Source organism: Mytilus trossulus, chromosome 3 (genome assembly GCF_036588685.1).
Source record: "Mytilus trossulus isolate FHL-02 chromosome 3, PNRI_Mtr1.1.1.hap1, whole genome shotgun sequence".
Taxonomy (NCBI): Eukaryota; Metazoa; Mollusca; class Bivalvia; order Mytilida; family Mytilidae; genus Mytilus; species Mytilus trossulus.
The window spans coordinates 43,390,340-43,397,104 of NC_086375.1; positions in this window are offsets into that span (position 1 = coordinate 43,390,340).

Here is a 6,765-nt window from a genome sequence, read left to right on the forward strand (position 1 = left end):
TTGCTGCCACTTAATTGGTAATTTTAAGGAAATTTTGCAGTTTTTTGTCATTATCTTGAATATTATTATAGATAAAGATAAACTATAAACAGCAAAAACGATCAGCAAAGTAAGATCTACAAATAAGTTAATATGACCAAAATTGGGTGTATAAAATAAAGGTTGTGTTTTATTTTCTATTTCGTCAAAAAACATGGCCATCATGGCTAAAAATATAACACAGGGTAAAATGCAGTGTTTGGCTTATATCTCAAAAACTCCAGCATTTAGAGCAAATAAGACAAGAAGTTAAATCTGTATATAATATAATTAATTGTTTCCCTATGTTTTAAGGTGTAAATAGTTGCTCAAACAATACCCTTTGGGTAGTGCTCCACATTTAATGGAGGAATATACAAGAAACTGAACTGAACTGTTAAAGTATTTATTAGGTCAAGGTCTAACTGGGTAACTGGTTTTTCAGGTAAAATGCCCCTGAATTGATGATTTTAATTTTTTTTTGCAGTTTTAGGTTATTATCTTGAATATTATTGTAGATACAGATAAACTGTTAATGGCAAAAATGTTAAGCAAAGTAAGATCTAAAAACAAGTCAAATTGACCAAAATTGTCAATTGACCCCTTAAGGAGTTATTGCCCTTTAAAGACTTTTTTTTACAATTTGTTCATCATGTTGACCAAGGATTTGTATAGTTAGATCTAACTATACAAATCCTTGTGTTGACTTACTTTAAAAAATCTTCTCCTTTGAAACTGCTGTATCAATTTCAGCCAAACTTAGGCTAAATGAGTTTCAGAGTATCTTGTATAAATTTTATATTTTATTTCCTTGTATGTCAGGAAACATAGCTCCTATGGCTTAAAATAGAACATAGGAGAAAACGATTTTTTTTGCTTTTGAAGATAATAGGACGATTCAAAGAACATTTAAATAAATTGAAAAGCCAAAATAATCATTGATGAGAGATTTAACCAAAAAAATTAAGGTGAGCGATTCAGGCTCTTGAGCCTCTTGTTATATCTTACCGTAGTATGAATGACTCAGGGATCCGCCATCCCTGTATAGTGTATATGACGTATGACGAACCAGGAAAATATATATTAATGTTAGATATACTGCTCCCAGGACGAACTCAGTAATCAGTAAGACATACTTGAAACCACATATAACAACACGTTTTGTTTAAAGTCGTCATGTCCATTAAAACAATCGATAAGTTTTGTCTTGTCTCTTCTTCTTCTTCTTCTTTCCCCAAATAATGCCCACCTTCAACATGATGATATTCTGGCTAGTTGCCGCAAGATTAAAAACAGAAAAAAACCAAGTTAAACAAGTTGTTCTGTTAATTTTGTTTGAGCTTTAGCTCCGTCTTGAGACTTAAATTATGTATAATTATATATCATATACATATATAAATATATTAAATAAATAAATGATTTGGAAAATACATTAAAGATATAAAAAGTCATGAGATTTCCGAATGCATTTATGTTCTATTTACTCTGGTTTAAAAGCTAGTTTCCATCCGGGTCTTTTGTTGCTGAATCTTAGTTCTTCAGTTCGAAACCTTAGAAACTGGTTCAACATCCGCGTAGTGGTAATAAACATATGTGGGTTCTTAAAAACTCTTAAGAACTTCTGGATAATTTAAAAGCTCCGTCTTTTTCTGAAATTAGTTCTATCAAAACTTTAGATTTTTCAACCGTGTATACTAATGTGAAATTAAAAAAAAAACGTCTAAAAGAAATAATCCTGGATTCCACAATGCTTTTCATCATATAAATGGTAGCATACGCTATAAATTTATTACTTTGGGATACCATAAGGCATATTTTGTTAATAGTGAACAAAAGGGTAAAACATGCTACACAGAGGAACAAGCTTAAGTGATCAGTATGATGGAGTTTCTTATTGACAACATATTTGTTTAATTTGGAGATAGACTTTTTCAACAAATTGTTGGCATTCCAATGGGAACGAACTGTGCGCCTCTCCTTGCCGACCTCTTCTTATTTTCATATGAATCGGACTTCCTACAGACACTTGTCAAAAACAAGAAGATCAAAGAAGCCAGGTTATTTAATTTCACTTTCAGATATATTGATGATGTTCTTTCAATTAACAATCCGAACTTTTCTGATTGGGTTCCATTTATATATCCACCAGAACTACAAATTAACAGACACGGCCTCCTCTGTCTCATTTTTAGACATATACCTCGAATTTAACATACATAGTAATCTCAGTACCAGAATCTATGACAAACGAGACGATTTTAATTTTGAAATTATCAATTTCCCCCACCTTTGTATATCAATATACCAGCTTCACCTGCATATGAAATATACATTTCCCAACTTATTCGGTATTCAAGAGCTTGCAGATCCTACTCAGACTTTGTAAAACGTCACAAGATTCTGAGCAGAAAGTTGATGAACTTTGACGTGACTCTGTACTTATGTAGCTTTTCATATACTTTCCACACAATTATTTTATTTATCATTATTACTTTTACTGTCAAGTCTGTTTTTGTGATATACATTTGACGTGACGTTGTTCTCATTTATCTTGTCATACTCTGTATAACAAAATTATTTTATTTTATTTATTAATATTATAGTGATTAAGATGATAACCCAATGTTGACTGTTGTACCCCTATTTTTGACATTTTTACCTATTGTATGAAAAAGAAGATGTGGTAATATGATTGCCAATGAGACAACTATCCACAAAAGACCAAAATGACACAAACATTAACAACTATAGGTCACCGTACGGCCTTCAACAATAAGCAAAGCACATACCGCATAGTCAACTATAAAAGACCCCGATAAGACAATACTAGAGGCTCTAAAGAGCCTGTGTCGCTCACCTTGGTCTATGTGAATATAAAACAAAGGAAGCAGATGGATTCATGACAAAATTGTGTTTTGGTGATGGTGATATGTTTGTACATCTTACTTTACTGAACATTCTTGCTGCTTACAATTATCATAATCTATGATGAACTTGGCCCAGTAGTTTCTGTGGAAAATGTTACCGGTAGTAAAAATTTACAAATTTTATGAAAATAGTTTAAAATTGACTATAAAGGACAATAACTCCTTAGGGGGCCAATTGACCATTTTGGTCATGTTGACTTATTTGTAGATCTTACTTTGCTGAACATTATTGCTGTTTACAGTTTATCTCTATCTATAATAATATTCAAGATAATAACCAAAAACAGCAAAATTTCCTTAAAATTACCAATTCAGGAACAGCAACCCAACATTGGGTTCTCTGATTCATCTGAAAATTTCAGGGCAGATAGGTGTTGACCTGATAACAATTTAACTCCATGTCAGATTTGCTCTAAATGCTTTGGTTTTTGAGTTATAAGCCAAAAACTGCATTTTACCCCTATGTTCTATTTTTAGCCATGGCAGCCAAATTGGTTGGTTTGGCGGGTCACGCCACACATTTGTTAAAACTAGATACCCCAATGATGATTGTGGTCAAGTTTGGTTTGATTTGGCCCAGTAGTTTCAGAGGAGAAGATTTTTGTAAAAGATATATAAAATTTACAAAAAATGATTAAAAATTGACTTTAAAGGGCAATAACTCCTAAAGGGTCAATTGACCATTTTGGTCAGGTTAACTTCTTTGTAAATCTTACTATGCTGAACATTATTGCTGTTTACAGTTTATCTCCATCTATAATAATATTCAAGATAAAAACCAAAAACAGTAAAATTTCCTTAAAATTACCAATCTAGGGGCAGCAAACCGTTAATGGGTTGTCTGATTCATCTGAAAATTTCAGGGCAGATAGATCTTGACCTGATAAACAAATTTACCCCTTGTCAGATTTGCTCTAAATGCTTTGGTTTTTGAGTTATAAGCCAAAAACTGCATTTTACCCCTATGATCTATATTTAGCCATGGCGGCCATCTTGGTGGTTTGGCGGGTCACGCCACACATTTTTAAACTAGATACCCCAATGATAATTGTGGTCAAGTTTGGTTTAATTTGGCCTAATAGGTTCAGAGGAGAACATTTTTGTAAAAGTTAACGACGCAGGACGACGACGGACGCAGGACGCAGGATGCCATGTGATGGGAAAAGCTCACTTGGCCCTTCGGGCCAGGTGAGCTAATAAAACAATTCAAACGAGAAAACTAACGGCCTAATTTATGTAAAAAAATGAACGAAAAACAAATATGTAACACATAAACAAACGACAACCACTGAATTACAGGCTCCTGACTTGGGACAGGCACATACATAAATAATGTGGCGGGGTTAAACATGTTAGCGGGATCCTAACCCTCCCCTAACCTGGGACAGTGGTATAACAGTACAACATAAGAACGAACTATAAAAATCAGTTGAAAAAGGCTTAACTCATCAGATAGACAAAAAAATACAAGTGGACGTGGCCGGGTACTTATACATCCCGACACAAAAAGACACAATGAACAGATAGTGTCTGTTAGTTTTGTTCACGCATCGTAGACAATATAATGGAATCTGATGCGACTATCATACAAGTGAGAGGTTTAGCTAGCTATAAAACCAGGTTCAATCCACCATTTTCTACGAAAAAAAATGCCTGTACCAATCCAGGAATATGACAGTTGTTATCCATTCGTTTGATGTCTGAGTTTGAGCTTTTGATTTAACATTTTGACGTTTGATTAGGGACTTTCCTTTTGGAATTTTCCTTGGAGTTCAGTATTTTTGTGATTTAATTTTTGCTATTGGTTATAGCAACCCAAATTATTAGTTCTATCCAAGTTCTTTGCTAATGTTTCCGTTCAACTTTGAGAAGATATCCGCAAGTATCCGAATAAAAAGATAAAGTGGGCCAAATACGCTTAACTTGTTTTCATGATTTTGTTTTATTATTAAGGACACGATGATAGTCCGTCTCGAGGGGACGATAAATGACTCACTCGTGGTAAGAAAGAATCATAACGGATCATAACGCACGCAAAAGACACCCTTGTAGATTTAGAAAAAGAGCAAGCTGATGCCACTACAAGGCAGCACTCGCACCCGAAAAAAATCGGTAGGTAAACATAGTAAAATGCTTAATTCAATGTATATTATCTCTCTATCACAAATGTCAGCATATTATGCTCCTGACTCAATGAATGATATACATTAATTGTTTACGGATATTAAAGGATCAGTGGTGGGTCCAAAGAGTGGATATGAGGGTTGTAACCCCCCTTTTTAACGATCAATGCATTTGAATGGGGACATGTGTTTGGAACCTCCTCTTTTTCGTGGTTTTGGAACCCCCTTTTATAAAATGGCTGGAATCGCCCCTGCGAATTTAATTTTTATTTGAACCTAACATTCTTACAATTTGAGAATGGAAATGGGAAATGTGTTAAAGAGACAATAGCCCGACAAAATAGCAGAAAACAAGGGAAGGCCACCAATGGGTCTTCAACATAGAGAGCTAATTTTTCACTTGGGGCTCGTATTTATAGTAAAAAAAATATTGTAATCGACTAGCAATGGATTGTTGAGACTTGATATATGTTTATATATTGTAGAATATTGTAAATAAAAAAAAAAACAATATTTTTTTTAGTGAGGTCCATGCCCCAAATACCTCTGGTAATTACCTTCTTCCTTTTTCACTTGGGGCTCGTATTGATAGTAAAAAAGTTATTGTAATCGACTAGCAATGGATTGTTCAGACTTGATATTGTAGAATGTTGTAAATAAATAAAAAAAAATATAAACAATATTTTTTTTTAGTGAGGTCCAAAAAAGGGGAAAAAGGGGGGTCCATGGCCCAAATACCTGTGGTAATTACCTTCCTCATTTTTCACTTGGGGCTCGTATGGATAGAAAAAAGTTATTTTAATCGACTAGCAATAGATTGTTGAGACTTGATATATGTTTATACTTTGTAGAATATTGTAAATAAAAAAAACAATAAAAAAACAATATTTTTTTTAGTGAGGTCCAAAATAGGGGGAAAAGGGGGGTCCATGCCCCAAATACCTGTGGCTCAGATTTAAGGAATATTAGTTTGATAGATGAACTTTTGGAATATAATTTCTGAATTCAGGGAAAAGAAATCTTTCACAGTAAAGTTTTTATCATCTTGACATTTTCTGGAAATACCCTACAGATTATTTAAAGTACCAACCTTCAAATTCATGTGTCTACTTTATATATAGGTGCATACATGTATATGCATTGATGCATGTACATGTATTTAATAGGCATATCTATTGTTTAATATATTCTTATATAACCTAAATACAGGAGTTGATAACAAAATTTCTATTTCAGCATATATATACATATAAAGCAGTGAATTATCTTTGCAATCAAAAACAGGATCTGTCAAAACATTAGTTTTGTTTCTGTATATTATCATATTATATATTATTCATCATAGTACAGATTAAAATGTATCTTTGTGTATGTGATTTTATAGCATATCTCAATGTAATAGCCTTATACAGGAGTTAAAAAAGTTCTGTAAATTCAGGAGGTGAATTGTCTTTGTATTATAAACAGGAGTGTTCATATAATTTTTCAATCATTCATAAATATATAATAAACAAGTTTAGACTAAAATTGTCACCTTGATTTGCTCCAATTTAATTCCATGGCCAATCATGCAACAAAGGTATACAAAGAATATTTAGGATAACCTTTCCTGTATATTGACAAGATATCCTCTTCCTAAAATACATGAACCGTTTTTCAAAACATTAAATATTTTAGTAAAACAATAATAGAAAAGC